Here is a 17,876-nt window from a genome sequence, read left to right on the forward strand (position 1 = left end):
AGGCCAAGGCTCGAATGGCTACTCACTATATCTCCCCCTTTTGTCTAAATAAGAAGGTTCTAACCTAATACAAGACTATATACAAAGAAATGGTTATCAAATATTGTCCAGGAGTAATGAGGGATAGTGACCTAGATAAGATGGAACTACAATCAATGCAAACAATATCAAGCAAAAAACACATAGGAATTGGTGATTGCTTAACCCATCTCAGACATGTTTTTGATTTGCAACCTGCTGATGTTATTTAGCCTTTATTCATAAAGAGCATTGAGAGAAGGGCTCAGAGTGCTGCTTTTGGAACCAGACAGATCTTCACTGGACCCACTTTTCTCTACTCAGAGCTTTGTTTTCTTTGAGTCTCTTTTTCCAGATCTTTTAAATGGGAATGAAATCAAATAATGGATGCACAGACCACAAAAAAAAAAAGGAAAATGAAAAGCAGGACAAAATGTTACTCTCTATTCATCCAAGTCATAGAGAAGCAGGGTAGAGACAAGGAGGGGAGTCGGAGAACAGGCTTTCCAAAGCCAAGCCAAAGCCAAGCATCTTCCAACTTTCCTGTTTATGATAATTCTGAATACAACTTCAGTAAGTAATCTGTGGACCACATAAGGTTTGCAAGAAAACCCAAATCCACACATCTGCAGAACACTGAAACGTGTTGCTTAAGGGGCACTAAATATTATTGATGATCATTTCCCTAATTTTAACTCTTTCATATTAGGCTATCATTTTCATTTGTTGGTTGAATTTTGAGGTATGCAGTTATAAAATTATTTTTTACTGGTGAAACAAATGTGGTTAAGTTTCATTTTAATTCTAAACTGTATGAATATATCTGAATACTACCCACATAGTACTCTCTGTCAGTCTATGGGCAATTCCTCAGTGGATGGGGAGGACAAGGGAAAAACATCAGCTGTGTTGGCACATCAGAGAATGGTGGATAGGTATACCACTTTTCCATTCAAAGCTCAGCTTCAGACAATGATTGTTACTGATGCAGGGAAAATCATGGGTCCCTTTGGGGTTCTTTAGCCTCAATTAAAATAATTTAAGAATGGACTCAAGTCGAAGCTGAAGAACAATTTTATTTTGAATTTAAAAGAAAGAACTCCAAGGCAGGCTGGCTGTTAACTTTAGCTGTGGGTACAGGGGAGAGCAGAAGAGAGAAAGGACGGTAGCCAGGTAGCCATGCCATTTAAGGTGGCACGAAGGTCAGGTGCGTGACAGGGAGAGAGACTTTAGCAGAGAAGGGGCTTTAGAGAAATGTTGTAGGGACATCCCAAAGTGTTCAGGAAAGTGTTCAGGTTTTAGAGAAGAGGTAGAAGAAGGAAAAAGGAAGCAGACTTTTCTGAATAATTCAGAGAAGCACTCTGTTCCCTGAGCTGTCTCCTGCCAATTGGAAGCTCCACCTTCTTGTTTCCCTTAAGCTCCCACCTGTGAATCTGAATGAACTTCTTTCTAAAACTCATATTCTGTGTTCTGTAAACTTCATTCTTTGAGATGAAGACAGAAGAACAGGAAGGTTGCGGGGTTAGTGGAAGGTTTGTGACAGTGACCATATGGGACCCTAACTGCAGAGCCCAAATTTCTCTGAGGCAGGAGGAACTGTTTCTTTAGAAATCAAAGGCAGGGGGTTGGGGATTTAGCTCAGCAGTAAAATGCTTGCCTAGCAAGTGCAAGTTTGGTCCTCAGCTTAAAAAAAAAAAAAAAAAAAAAAAAAAAAAAATCAAAGGCAGTCCAAATTGTACCACATTGCTTTTACTCCTCAGATTGATAAGGACTGAGAAGAGTCCATTCTACAGGGAAAGCAGGAAACATGAACGGGCTCCATTTATAATAGTAAGTCATACACCCATACCTCCTACAGAGAGCACTCCATCATAGGACAAATGATGTTTCTTTCAGCCATGTAACCATTGTTCATAAAGACTATGGTAGAAGGCCTATTATGTCATTAGTCAATGATAAAGACATTTTTGGGGTTATGACTCAGAGGTGTGTTGAACACTCAAAACTGTAGCTGAAGTGTGTGTGCATGTGTGCACCCACAGAACACCTGTGTTAAAAAATGAAGTAGCTTCCTTTAGTCCCATCTTTGAACATTTCCTTTTACAAGAAGACAAAAAGTAGCCCCTCCCCCCTTTTTCCTTCCAGGAAAATATTTAGTTATTCTTTTCAAGTTTTGTTAGCTTTAAAATAGGTAACATTTGTAGAAAGAAGGCAGGGAACCAGAGCTGTGTGTGATCTGTCCACTGAGCAGATAGCAAGAAATAGGCCAAGAGGAATCTAGAAATGTAAGTGTGGCAAACTCCAGAGAGAAGAAGCAAAGAAAGACAGTGCCCAGGAGCCAGCCATACAGAAAACTGAAAACAGGTCATTGGCTTCCGCCCTGCAATTCCCAGTAACTGCCAGCGATATTTCTACATAGAGGAACACGCTCTGCACCACAGCTCTTCTTGCAGGAAATCGCCATCCTGGGGAGTTAAAATTGCGTTAGGATTACTTCTCTGCAAGCAGCTGACACCAATATGCAATATGTCGTATAAGAAACCCAAAAGCCATTAATCTAAAGCAGGAACTTAAACAATTGTGGCTAACTCTGGAATTAGAATGCCTCTCCGAACCGCCTTTGACGGAATTCAACATTGCAAATAAAGATTTAATTTCGAAAAACAACCAGATTTAAATGTAAATGACCTACTCTCACCTTGATTCCAACTTTTTAATTAGAATCTTTGGAATTGGATCAACATATTCATTCATTCATTCATCCATTCATTCAATATTTATCGAGAACCTATCATGGGCCATGCATTGTGTTGGGGGTTAAGATAACAAATATGAATAAATTATGATTCTTGATTTTAAAGGATGCACAATCCAATGGTGGAGGTAGATGGGAAATCAGATTATTACAACAGTTTGAACAAAGACTTTGGGAGCACAAAGCATTCACTCTCTGATTTTTTTTTTAAAATATCAATTTGATTATGCATAGATGGTTTTTTGTAAATGAGGGCACCTACCTCAGTTGATCTACCAAAGAGGTTCAGAAAAGAACAGGAAAATGCTAACCAACATTGTACTACTTTCCTAGAAGGAAATGTGCATTCAGAAATATTTCCACTGGACTTGACCTAGAATTCCTCATTATATTAATAACTGATTCTGGGATAGCTGTCACACTTCAGCCCCTGCCCACCTTCCATGAGAAAGCGCCTTGCTCGTGACTTTACATTCATAAATATGCTCACAATGCCAAGGGATGTTTTTTTTCTTCCATCAATTCATTAGATCTGCTCACATGAATTATTTATATGCAGTGCTAAAAATGATTCTGAAACATTACAAGAATTCAATATCAGTTTTCACAGTGGGATTTCATCATTTTAGCATTGCGGCATGGTAGCCTAATGCAATACTAATACGATACGGTGCTAATAGGGTACAACGAGAATTCTTTCTAATATGCAAACATTTCCATGTTGTCTTATTATTTCTTTTAAGTTAATATGCTATGGTGATAATATGATGAAATGAATTAGCTTCATATCATTGTCTGCATGAGTTGTGCATATTAACGGCATCTTTCTTCCCCCACCCCTTTGAATTCACTTGGAATGAGCTAGAAAACTTACCCTGTAGTTATGCTTATGTTAATGAGACTGTTTAGTAGGAAACAACCCTGCCTTGCTTAGCCAGCTGGAGAAACAATAGATGCGTATCCTTTCTCTTTGGAATGGAATGTTGTTTTCTGGCCTCCCTTCAAAGGACCTCTCTCCATCAGACTGCTTTAGTATTCTTCACTTGTTCACAATTTCAATCCACCCATGTGTTAGACATTTTACCAGCAACATTTAACCAGATTGTATATTTCTATTAGATATGAAGCAAATCTTTTCCAAGAGAAAGTGGATGCATGGCCAACTGGCCCAATGTTTTGGAATATTTAAACACACACAAACACACACACACACACACACACACACACACACACACACACACACACACACACACACACACACACACACACACACGAGCCTACATGCATTTACATGAAATGCATAGAAACACACATGTTTTTTTTTGTGTGTGGATTATTCATAGATTTGTTAATGTATGTGTACAGACATATGCATCTGTGCTGCTTTGTGTTAGTATGTAAATGACTAGAATACATATGGAATCTGTGCCATAACCAGTGTTCCTTTTTGGCTAATAAATCCTGGGTGCGTTAGGTCTAGTGAGTATGAATCCTGCAGATTTCAATGCTTATTCATTTTCAAATATATACCCCACAGCCAGATGCTTATCCAAATCTTAGCTGACATTTGGAAATCATGAATTTTTCACCTGAACCTGTGTGACCTTTCCTCTTGAGTTACTATCAGGTTCAAGTAATTCAGTCTCAAGAATCCCAGATGTCTGTGCTCTCCAGAGACTCCTAAAGCCCCCTCTTATCCTTTCAAATCAAGTTGCTCCAAATGGGACCTTAATGATGATCTGGGCATTGCCAGCCTATCTCGTACCTTCATGAAGCTTAGCCAAAGATGTCTTTGTAGACAAGCATAGCAACCCTTCTAGGAAGTGTGAGACCCAAACAGGAAAATATACTATGCAGGTTAAGGGTTTTGTTTGCAGTTAAGACAGTTAAGAATAAGTTTCTGTTTGTCTTATTTTTGTTTGACCCATCTGCACTGGATACACCTGATCACATGTGGGTGGAAGGTCTGTGGGCAGAAAATACATTAGAATGTATGTGTGTCCCTGGTAGGACCTGATGGGAAATGCAGTGAATTGTGGGGTTTGCCTTCTTGAACCCATGCAAAACATGACTCGTAGCCATTTCCTGTGAACTCAGACACGGACCTGGCCTGAGTCTACCACTCTGGACAGCATTTAATTAAAGCTTGCTTCAAATGTGGCATAAGATTGTGGTAGTGGTCTTCTTCTTGATCCATGGAATTAACAGAAGACCATGGCAGTGGGTGATAGGCTGGACCTGTGCTGCATCTTATCCATTAAGGTGGGCTTTCTTGAGCTATAATTCCAACAATGCTGAGTCTGTCTGTTTGAGGAATGCCTCTGAATAGAGAAGTTTTCCCTCCTGTACCTTTAGGTCCCTTGTTACAAACTGACAGTGGACAGATTCTTAAGAGGAAAAGACATGTTAATTTAAGTGACAAAGGCATGACAGGAAAGTGAATGATTTGATGTAGAAAACTGTATGTCCCTTTTCACAGGGAAGAGGAAATAAAGGAATATGACCAATTTCTGAAAGGTAGAGGAAAATAATTTTTAGAAGACAGGAAGGATTCCAAAAAGCCAGACAATAGCTCCAGACAAAATTCTTTTTAGCTGCTGAGGTGGTGAAGACACAGTATGGGGCAGCTGGGGATAGAACCTCCCTGCAAACAAACTGGAATTAGGTTGTGCAGACAAACTATCTCCCAGCTAGGCTCCCACAATAGATGAGGACTGTGACTGTGCAAGCCACCAGCCTTCAGCCTCTTCTCTTTGTGACTCATCATTCCTGGTCTCTCCCAGAGAGTCCTATGAAGACAGTGTGAGATGACTGTTCTTCTTTCAGAAGAGCTATCCTCAGATAAGTAAAGAAAAACCAGACACAGCCTGTCCCTGTGTTTGGGATACAGGAGAGAAACAATAGAAGCTTAGAAAGTTCCCCCTTTTGAGGAGACTTCTACTATCTCCTAATTTCTTTTCTTTCAAATGTGCTCAGCACTCACAGGTACCATGCTTTGGAACAGTGTTTTCTGAGCTCCTGTGTTAGAGTGTGGTAACTTGTAGTAAGGAGTCTGACCTAGTACGATGACATAACCAGGCTACTTTAACCATTCTGTAGTGGGTTCCTTCATTTGCAAAATGAAAGAGATCACCTCCATGATGTCCATCTCTGCTCACCATCATCTGTGACCAGACAATAGTAAAATTACCTGCTCAAAGGGAGAAATGCTGAATGGGTTTCCACATTTGGTTGGGGAGAAAGAATAACATAAAAATATGAAAAGGCAACAGATCTGGCAAATTAAAAATATTAGAGTTTGAATTCTGTTTCCTGGAGCTCATCTGTAGACCACTTGCTCTTTGGACACTGGGAAGCTGTCTGTAATTACGTAGGCTAACGTATGTCTGCAAGATGCCAACATTGGCAAGTATTAATAGATGGATCAGCAAGTTTAAGTCAACCTTTGTAGGGCTGCGTTAGTCAGATTTCCTTCCTTGTGACAGCGTACACAAGGATCAATTTGAAAGGTGACAGTTCATTTTGACTTGCAGTTTCAGAAGTTTCCCTGTTCTTGGCTAATGACATGGCAGAAAAATCAAGTCAGTGAAGACAGAGACTGTGTTCAAAGGCACAACACGATGGCTCGCTTCTTCCCACTAGGTTAGCCCCCTCTCTCGTCTCTTGTAGTTACCTTTGGTGCTGCAATAAAACATCATGACCAATTTGTGGCAGAAATTTATTTTGGCTTACTGTTGCAGAGGGCTACAGTCCTTAAAGGCAGGGAAGCCACAGCATCAAAGACAGCCATGGCAGAAAAACCAGGAAGCTGAGAGATAACATTCTTCAACCATAGATACCAAGGAGAGTGAGTGAGTGAATGAGAGAGAGAGACAGAGACAGAGAGACAGAGAGCAAGCTGGAAGGTGGGCTCTTAAAGTCTTTGCTGATGATGTATGTCCTGGATCAAATCTGCTTCACCTCATCAAATAGCATCACGAACTGGGGCCAAGTATTCTGATCCCTATGCTTATGAGAGACATTTCTCATTCAAACCACCATATTTCCCCAATAGCACCATTAATTGGGAACATTTAAGGTCCACGCCAAAACAGGATTTTAGCAAATTACATATTTTAGGAACTTACGGTTGCTGGTTATTCAAAATAATTTTTTCATCAGTATCTGGAGAAACCCATAACACTACCTAAAACATGCCATTTTGACATGAGGATTATTTAAAGCTGGAGGAAAATTAGACAAACGGACATGAAGAGAAGCTTCCTAGGGATGCCTTTCACCTGACTCAAGGCAGACACTTCTGAGGATGAAGGACAGATGAAAAAAAACCCCATTCCCACAGAAGACTCATAGCCATGTGGGAAATGTAAACGTGGGAGCCAGCTGGACCTTAGCGTCCACTGACTAAGACCGTTCTTCATTCGCTTTCATTGCAGTGCTACTGACTAGATCTGAATGTGCCCCAAAGGCCCAAGAGTCAAAGGCTTTGTTCTTAGCTTGATGCTGTTGGGAGTTGATGGTCTTGTGTATGTTCCCATCATAAGCCCAGAGCCACTGAGTCCATCAGTCATAAACCAAAGTCTCCGAAGTAATAAGCCAAAACATTTCCTCCTAATAAATTGATTATTTTGCATATTTTATTATAGTAACAGAAGAGTGACTGATACAATTAGTTTCTTCCATATTTACCTTCCAGAGTTTGCATTCCTTATTAGTCTGAGTATAATTACCTTTATTTTGGCACTTCCCTGAATATTTCTTGTTACTATTAAGATGTCACATCAGTTCACATTCTCAGAAGCCTGTGATATAACATTTAATGACTGCATTTTCCTGCATATATACTCAATGATCATGCTAATAATATATATGCTTGTCTTGCTCTTATTAATCTTTTAGCACATTATTTTTCAGGGTCCCAGAATAGGCCTTAGAATGATAGATTAAAAATACTCATTTATTCAGTTTTTATTTATGTGTATTATGTGTGCATGTATGAGTTTATGTGCACCATGTGCATACAGATGCTCTTAGGGGACAAGGGCGTTGTATCCCCTAGAGGAGTTACCTAATATGGATGCTGAGAACTAAGCTGGGTGCTCTGAACCAAATGCTCTTACCACAAACAACCAGCCTCTGAAAGGTAAAATTTCTTTTTTTGAAATAGGCTCCTTTCCCTTACCCTTCATCTGAAATTAGAAAAAGATAGATCTTTTTGGTGAAAGAATTTTTGAGGGCCTTTGGTAATGTGGAAAAGATCCAACCAATCTCCCTCCTGCTGCTCCAGACTGAATGCATATCTAGATTCCTCTGTTGACGTTCACCTGAGAATCTTACTTCTCATGAGACCCTATGAAAGGCATCCTATTTAGGTATCACTTTGAGAGTGATGAGTGATGAATAATAATTGAAAAAAGCTCATTGGTCCATACTGGAAGCAACTTGATATGTTCAGTAGATCACTGTCTCCTTGAAAGTTACTTCCTTTCAATGTATTTCTTTCTACTTGTCACTCTTTCCCTGTGAAAACAGCTAGAGCTGATGATAGTCCTTCACAATATTGAGGCCATTGTGGTTGGCTTTATGGTTCTTTCTGTATCCCAGCCTTTCATCATTCCTACTCAAGGTACCTAGTTAATTGTGTTAAAAAAATCTACTCAGTGTGTACAAAGTTCTTTAGCCATGAGATTTCACTGTTGTAGTTAGAGTTTTCTGGCCTGGCCCACAGTCAGGACAAATCTCTCTCACCTGCCAGGCCCATACACGCTCAGAACCAACCAAGTAAACATACAGAAACTTACATTGTTTTCAAACTGTGTGGCCGTGGCAGGCTTCTTGTTATCTATTTCTTTTATCTTAAATTAACCCATTTCTATTAATCTATACTTTGTCACGTGGCTCGTGGCTTATCATTACCTTACATCTTCCTTCTTCTGGTCGTGGCTGGCAGAATCTCCACCCCAGCCTTTCACCTCCCAGAATTCTCTTCTCTCTTGTCCCACCTATACTTCCTGCCTGGCCACTGGCCAATCAGAATTTTATTTACACAGAGCGATATCCACAGCACACTGTAGCGCTGATGAACGCTTTCTAGGCTTAAAAATGTCATCAACAAAGTCAGTTAGTTCTTTAATTATATGATTTCTGAAGCTATAGCACCTAATTCCTTGTGTAATCAGAGCTTAAATTCTGAAGAACCTCATATGGATGACATTTCCTCTCAATTTTGAATGGGGATTATTTTAAGAGGATACAGAACTTAGAAATATTTCAATGGAGATGATATTTAAAGCATATTTAGTGGCATTTATGTTTTAATCTGCTTATTGACTAGGCATTAAAGAGAGCTGTTAATATTTTAGCAGTGATTAAAGGAACCAGAAATTATTTGAGATAATGAGAAAGGCAGTATTTCCAGATCATGTGTGTTGTGTTGTGTTGTGTATTATTGATGTTGTTGTTGTATGTGCATGTTGTGTATGTGCTGTTATTGTTGGTGTGTGTGTGGTATGTGCTGTATGTGTATGTGTGTGTGTGTGTGTATGTGTGTGTGTGTGAAATGACATAACTTCTCAGTGAAACATCACCATGTGAAGGGCTTTCATTATTTAGACATTCATTCCTTTGACATTGAGACAAGGAACCCCAATGTCATTTTATTTGAAGTTTTTATTATTTAGACATTCATTTGTCATTGAGACAAGGAACCCCAATGATAGACTCTGTATAATGGGCCAGATATACTGCCCCGCAAAAAAAATTAAAAGTTTCTTCTCTCAAGGAATTTCTATATATAATTTTACACTGAAGCACAATGCTAGGAACATCTAGACAGCCAATGATTTTTGTTGAATGAACGAATGAGTGAGTGATTTGATGCCAATCATCAGAACAATTTATTGAAAAGCAATTATATATTGCATGAACATTTCTTATGAAATGCTTACTAACTTGACAATCAGCTATTATAATCTACTCCCTTTAGGCTGTGTTTGCATAATGATAGAACAGCCATGGCATCAGTCATGTTAGAGAAACAGTCCATTTATAGAAAATAATCACTTAATGGACATTTCTATTAGATGTTGTTTTTATTGTTACTTTTTTTTAGATCAAGGAAAACAATTAAAGAACAGAAAAAACATCTGCTTTTATTGAGTTGCGACATGTGACCCTTGGCCAGTGCTCACAGATGAAAGCCTAAGTTTTGTTTGAAAGTTTTTTGTTAGTATTGCTGATCCCCCAGATACTAAGGGGAATATTAGAGTTATAAATACTTACACCAACCCTGATTTTTCACCTAAACCATTTGATTCAGCTTTACTTCAAAGCCCCAGCAACAGTAGAGTATACTTTACTTAATTTTTCTCAGTATTTGTTCAAATGTTGCATATTTATGCAGAAAATTTATTCTTTTGTATGTGAATCAATTTTTCTTAAATACAGAAGCCATCCCCTGACTATTTCTTTTCCAGAGAACATCAGCAAAATCTAAAATGAACACTGATAAGTAATTTGGATGTGCATCTAAAATAACAATGGCTGTAATAGTCTTCCTGCAAATACTGCAAAGCGAAATTAAATAAGTGGATGCAAAGGAGTCGATGAGCCAACAATAGATAAATCTTATGAGCGCAGCTGCCCCTCGGCGTCTTCACCTAGAGCCAGGCTATGTAATTGCCTTAATTTCTCTCCAACACTAAGTGAATAAATGTGCATGAAATCACATGAAACTCATTGCTTGGGCAGTGGGCAGCATCCTGGGCACCAGAAAACTGAACACTAAGGAGGATTCCAAGTTCATCTGAGACATTGCTGTCCCACAAAGAAGGTGGCCAATCCTCTCACTCTTACCTCCTCAGTCTAGATGTTCTTTTATTGGTGAAATTATTAAGGCCCACTACATTCTTTCCTTTATGAAACATTGTCAATTACTAATTAAGGCTCCTAAGCCAATGGCCCCTTAAGAATCTCCTCACATGGTTGTGCCTTACTCCTGGATACTAGACAGTTAGTACAACTTTGAGGCTCATTTGTCATCTGGGAAATTGGGGTCCTCTATTGGGATTCTAAGTCTCATTGTTAAACAAATTTAAGAACTAATTCAGAAGAGTTTTCAGGGACAATTTCATTAGAGCTTAAAAGAAAAACCCCCAAGCAGTCAAGTTTTGAATGTTGGCAGCTGCCTGGAGGAGGGAGAAGAGGAAGGGGGAAAGTCATGCCCTTTGAGCTGCGTGTGGAGGTCAGTCACATGGCAGACAAGCAATTGCACCACAAAGTGGAGGGAACTTCGGAGAAAGAGTAAGGAAGGAAGCCTAGAGTACCAGGCAAAGCATATTAGGATGCCACTATCTTAAAGAATAAAAAAGGAAAAAAGAGTTATGTTCTCTGAGTCAGCACTCAGAAAGTGAGCAGATGCAGCAAACTCATGACAGCCCAGTACTATCTTCATGAGCCTCCCACCACCCAATCCCTCCAGTAAAAAAAAAAAAAAAAAAAAAAAAAAAAAAAAAAAAAAAAAAAAAAAAGCTCATTATTTCATTAAAAGGATAATTATTCTTCCTATATCTTTAGCATGACTTGAGGTGAATCCATCATCCCAAGGAGAGATTCCTTAGCTAGGTGATTGACCTGCCCAGCTGGAACATTTGGCTTATTCTCAGCCTAGATTCTATTCTTCTGACCCAAAGGAAGGTTTTTCCTTGGGTGGACCTTTGTTGCTACTGTAGTGCATTCGTCTTTGCCCTTTTTATTGAGACTACTGTGCCTTTTTTTCTCCTTTTTTAAATTTATTATAATTGTGTTTTAATTTTACACATCAGCCATGGGTTCCCCTGTCCTCCCCCTCCCGCCCCGACCCTACCTTCCCCCCATCCCTTCCCCTCCATTCCCATCTCCTCCAGGGCAAAGACTCCCTGGGGATTCATTTCAACCTGGTGGATTCAGTACAGGCAGGTCCAGTCCCCTCCTTCCAGGCTGAGCAAAGTGTCCCTGTGTAAGCCCAAGGTTCCAAACAGCCAGCTCATGCACTAAGGACAGGTCCAGGTCCCACAGCCTGGGTGCCTCCCAAACAGATCAAGCTATTCAATTGTCTCACTTATCCAGAGGGCCTGATCCAGTTGGGGGTTCCACAGCTTTTGGTTCATAATTCATGTGCTTCCATTCGTTTGGCTATTTGTCCCTGTGCTTTATCCAATCTTGGTCTCAACAATTCACACTCTTACAGTCCCAGGCCCCAGGTGGAGCTCCGAGAGTCCAATTGTCGAGACTACTGTGCTTTAAATAATTTATCTGTGTATGAAAGCGGGTGTCTGAACTTGGTCTTGACTTGTCAGGTAGAATTAATGTACTTTTGCGTAAACACAGAGAATTATCTATTAATGTTTTAGTGAAAGATTCATTTTAAAAAAAATGTCTTTGAGAAGTTTGTTTTACTCTTGTGCATCATGTGACAATCAAGAAAGAAACTACAAGGTGTGCCAACTGCCAAAATATCAGCAAAACACAACAAAAATACAGTTTGAAGAGATGGAAGAGAGAGCATGAGAACTGAGCTCAAGTATAGCAAGGATGTTGGAATCAATTAATTAAACCAGGAATTTAAATAAACTCTAATTAATGTGTTAAAGACTCCAATGGACACAGTAAACAACGTATAAAAGCACATGGGCAATTTCATCAGGAAGAAACTAAAAGGAGCCCAAATGAAGCATTAATGACAGACCTGTGCATAAAGGAGATGAAAAGTAGTCACAATGGGTTTATTGATAGTTTACATGGACCTCAGAGTGACCCAACTATGTTTGAGGGTATATCACTAAAATCTTCCAAATTGAAAAGCAAAGAAAATAAAAAGTGGAAAAGAAAGGCATGCTTAAGCAAGATGCAAAGAGAAATGTATCTTCTCAACATCTGGGAATATAATGAAAGTTGTGCTTAGGAGAAATAGAAAGCCTTGAAATATAAAAGAAAAATAAGAATAACAGTACAATAGTAATATCAAAATAGAAAAAGGAGAGCAAATAAAAAGATATAATAAGAACATGAGAAAAGGGAATTAGGAGATTGAAAATAGGAAAGGAATAGAAAAATCAATAACATCAAGCTATGGTTATTTAAAAATATTAATAAAGTCAATAAGCCTCTAGAAAACTTAAGAAAACAAAACATAGGACACAAATAACTAACGTTAGCAGTGAAGCAGGCCATCACTACAGATCCCATGGAGAAGGAATACTCTGGCTCTGGACACAGAACTGATACAAAGAAACAGGCTGGGTTCTCTCAGGACATGATCTGCCACAATCTACGTAAAGAGGAAACCAATTTCCATAGGCCTATGCATACTGAGGAAGTAAAATCAGTAATTAATAGCTTAAACTGGAGAGTCCAAAGTCCTGATTATTTCCTGATAAATTTTGCTAAACATTTTAGAGGAGTGTAAAACAATTCTTTATCATCTTTTCCTGAAGATGGGAGAAAAGAGAATGCTTAATTAATAATAGAAAGCCAGCACAAGGCATTACCTCAATATCAAAATCAGACAAAGGTATCACAAGAAAAGACAACCATAGAACAGTTGCTGTAGGTTGTTCTGTATATCAAATATGTTGCTCTGTTTGGTTAATAAATAAAACACTGATTGGCCAGTAAGCCAGACAGAAAGTATAGGCAGGACAAGCAGAAAAGGGAATTCTGGGAAGTGGAAGGCTGAGGCAGAGAGACACTGCCAGCCAGCTTCCATGACAAGTGAGATGTAAGATACCGGTAAGCCACAAGCCACATGGCAAAGTATAGACTAATATAAATGGGTTAATTTAAGATAAAAAAGCAGATAACAAGAAGTCTGCCATGGCCATACAGTTTATAAGTAATATAAGTGTCTGTTTGATTATTTTATAAGTGGGTTGTCAGACTGCTGGGGCTTGTCAGGACCTGGAGAGAAAACTCTAGCTACAAACAGTTTCTTGGAACACACAGGCAGCTATAAAAATAATTAGTGATAATAATAATAATAATAACAATAACAATTTTTTAAAAACAAAGCAAATTCAGTAGCACATCGAAAGAGCTTTACACAATAGGTAACTGTAATTTTTCCCAGGAAAGCACTTCTTCACCAACATTAAAAAATTCTGTACATTAAAGGAATAACAGAAAAATTCCAAGATCATTTCAACACATGCAGAAAAACATTTGAAAAAACTCAGAATGCATTAAAAACAAAATCCCTAGGAAACTAAGAGCAGGAGAATTTATTTCACTGTAAGAACCCACTCACAAAATATCTACAGCTATTGTTGTTTGGAACCTGGGGCTTATGCAGGGACACTTTGCTCAGCCTGGCAGGAGGGGACTGGACCTGCCTGGACTGAATCTACCAGGTTGAGCTGAATCCCCAGGGGATTCTTTGCCCTGGAGGAGATGGGAATGGAGCAGAGGGGTGGGAGGAAGGCAGGGTCAGGGGTGGGAGGGGGGAGGACAGGGGAACCCATGGCTGATATGTAAAATTAAATTCAATCATAAAAAAACCCAAAAACCCCAAACAAACAACAACATCTACAGCTATTGCCAGACTCAGAGGTGTGGAGCTTACAGCTTTCCTGCTGCTGTAACCCTTCCCACTTTGCTTTCTAACATTGTCCTGGAACCCCTCACTGATTTGGGGAGAGCAGAAAAACCAGGAAAAGATACAGCATGTGAAGGAAATCATAAAGCTGTCTTGGTTTGCAGGGAAGTGATTGTCTCTGTAGAAAATCCAAACTAAGAGCAGCTGTGTGAATTGTTGACTGCAATGGATGTGGACAGTTATTGAAGTGGTTGTCCCAGCATCACACTCATCAGCAAGTCACAAGTGTGGCGAGTTTTTCTGAATCTTTTATACATCCCCAGATCTATTAATTAATGAATTAATTACTCATTTATTTGTTCTTGTTTTGAGACCAGATCTCAGGTGGGCCTTGAACTCACTACATAGGCAAAGATGATGTGGTGCTTCTAGCTTCCTGCCTATGCCATTCTATGATTACAGGCATGTGCCACTAAGTCCTGGGGGGTCCAACCTAGGGCCTTGTGCACTCCAAGTGAGCTTTTAGCTAGAGCTATGTACATCACAACAGTCCCTTATAAGGTTAGGTTAAAGAGATTTCACTTGTTTCCTTGGTAACTGTTAAAATGAAGCATTTTCTATGTGCTTTTATTTGGGGCTTAATGTTTGGTCCATTTTATCATTTGATATTTCTTTTTAAAATAGTCACAAAGTAGTAAGGTTTTCCAGTTACACATTCTAGTATTAGTTGGGTATATGTTTTGGAAATAAATTTCTCTAACTCTTGTTACTTGAATTTTCATTCTCTTTTTGATATATTTGATAAATGAACATGCTTAATTTGAATATAGTTTAATTCAATTCCAAAAATTAATGTCTTCTTCTTTTTGCTTAAGAAATCTTTGCCTTCCCCTAAGTCATGAAAATATTCTCTTAAATTATCTTCCAGAAATATTTGTCTTTTAATCTGCATTTATAACCATGATCATCAGCAAATGGTATTTTGTTTAGTATAAGGAAGCTTTAGATAGAAACTTTCTTCATATGAATACTCAATCTATAACATTTTATTTCAAAGACAATTCTTGCTTGGAGTGGGTGCCCACTCCTCACTGCCAGCACTACCAGCACTACCAGCACTTTGGAAGTTGAGGAAAGAGAAGTAAGAGTTGGAGGCCAAGGGCTGAAGAAATGGCTGGTTTGGTGGCTAAGATCACTGTCTGCTCTTCCAGAGGTCCTGAGTTCAATTCCCAGCAACCACATGGTGGCTCTCAACCATCTGTTATGGGATCCAATTTCCTCTTCTGGTGTGCATGAAGACAGGTCACTCACATACATAAAGTAAATAGATAAATACTTAAAAAAAAGTGGAAACCATATGCCACCCCAGGGCAACATAGTAACGCTGACCCTGAAGGTGTACTTATGGGAGATCCTGAGGACATGAAAGCAGAACTGGCTCTGCCTCTTGTTTATCACTGCAAAGAGTGCACTCACTAAGGCAATGCAGGAGAGCTCAATGTGTTGGTGAAGACACATAGCTGACCAACCCTGCAGCTACCTGGGTCCTAAACCAGGGTTATAAAACATTCATTACATCTGTGATCTTCTGGAGCACATAAAGGGACTGCTCCTGCAGTCCCAAAGCAGCAGAATTTCTACAACACAGGACAACATCAGGGTAACCACAAGGAGTTCCAGTGAGGGCCCAGCATAGTGGGGCAGAAACCAGAGGCCTTAAACCAGACTGATGACTCTTTGCAATGAACACTTCCTAGTAGAGATATAGGGACAAAAATGTTTACTGCATGACTCACTGTGTCACTCTACAGCTTACATGATGAGGTTCCCCCCCTTTTTTTCTTTTTTCTCTTAAATTTTATTGGGGGAAGGGGCCTGTAAGGACAGAGGGCAGATATTCAGGGATGGGAAATGGATTGGAATCGAGATGCATGATGTGAAAGACACAAAGAATAAGTGAAAAGAAAGTTAAAAAAAGTTGGAGACCAACCTGTCTTAGAAAAAAAAGAAAGAAAGATGAAAAGAAAAGGCAAAAAATAGTGGAAGTTCAATACCACAGGGTTATACTTTGTCAATTTCCAAGGACTGCATATAAGTTCGTTCTTTCTAGATAATATGTTTCATAAAATTAGTTGGTTTTGTTTTCAGCCCACTGTGTATTAATTATTATAACTTTGTAACAGGTTTTTGGGTTTGGAATTTCCATGCAACTTTTGAAATTGATATGTGATTTTCCCATATTAAAATATAAAATTATCTAGAAATGTGGTTAGGATCACACAGGAGTCAATATGAAAAGAATCATCATCTACTGAACTCTGAAACATCCATCTGTGCATGCTGTAACCATTTTTGTGCAGAATTTTCAATTTCTCCCAGTAATGCTTCATGATTTTTGTGTAGATATCTTATATAAGTTAGACTCATTTTTATAAGTAAGAATTTTTCTATGACATACAATATCAGAAGTCAGTGTTTTGCTATCTTGTCCATGGTATAGAAATACACTTGATCCTTACACACTGACCTTTCTTTTCTTTGCATCTCAGTCTTAATTTTATTTAATATAACCAATGGTTCAATTTTGAAGGATATTATTGTAGTTATTAGTTTTTATTTTTCTGAGACAGGGTTTCATGCAGCCCAAGCTACCCTTCTGTAGAGGCTGACTTGCCAAAGAGGTTCTGGGATTTGCTTCTGTTTACCTTGCAACACCTTGTTCATGGATAGGTTTGGCCATTGTTGGTTTTTTACATGGATTCTAGGGATTTAAACTAAGGTCTTCATATTTGCACATCAAGTCCTCTCATACTTTGAGTCATCTCCTTAGCCCCGTAGTAAAATCATATTTCTTAAATCAATTTTAGTTATCTCTATCTCAGTTAAAATCTTGTCATAGAAAATTCATTGTCTGTAAAGTCCAAATATGGTTGATAAGATTATGAGACTGTCATGGCTTGCTGGTACCCTTATTCTTTGGTCATCTCTGAGCTTTCTGGTCTCATCTGTAGAATTCTTCTTCATGACCCTGTGGTGGGTATTGTGTTCCCTGAAATATTGTGTGTTCCAAGAAATAAACATATCTGGGATCAGAGAACAGACAGCCACTAGAACAAAGCCAAAAATGGTGGCTAGAAATTGAGAAGAATAAGCCATAGCAGAAGTTGGGCGGTGGTGGTGCACGCCTTTAATCCCAGCACTTGGGAGGCAGAGCCAGGTGGATCTCTGTGTGTTCAAGGCCACTTTAGAAACAGCTAAGCATGGTGACCCATGCCTTTAATCCCAGAAACCCAACCTTTAATCCCAGGGAGTGGGGGCAGAAAGAGAAAAGTATATAAGGCGTGAGGACCAGGAATTAAAGGAGAAAAAAGCATGCAGTTAGTTAAGCATTCATGTGGAGGAGGACTCAGAAGCTTCCAGCCTGAGGAAAAAGGATCACCTGAGGAACTAGCAAGGTGAGATAGCTGTGGCTTGTTCTGCTTCTCTGATCTTCCAGCATTCACCCCAATAACTAGCCTCAGGTTTGTTTTATTA

Source organism: Onychomys torridus, chromosome 6 (genome assembly GCF_903995425.1).
Source record: "Onychomys torridus chromosome 6, mOncTor1.1, whole genome shotgun sequence".
NCBI classification, from domain to species: Eukaryota; Metazoa; Chordata; class Mammalia; order Rodentia; family Cricetidae; genus Onychomys; species Onychomys torridus.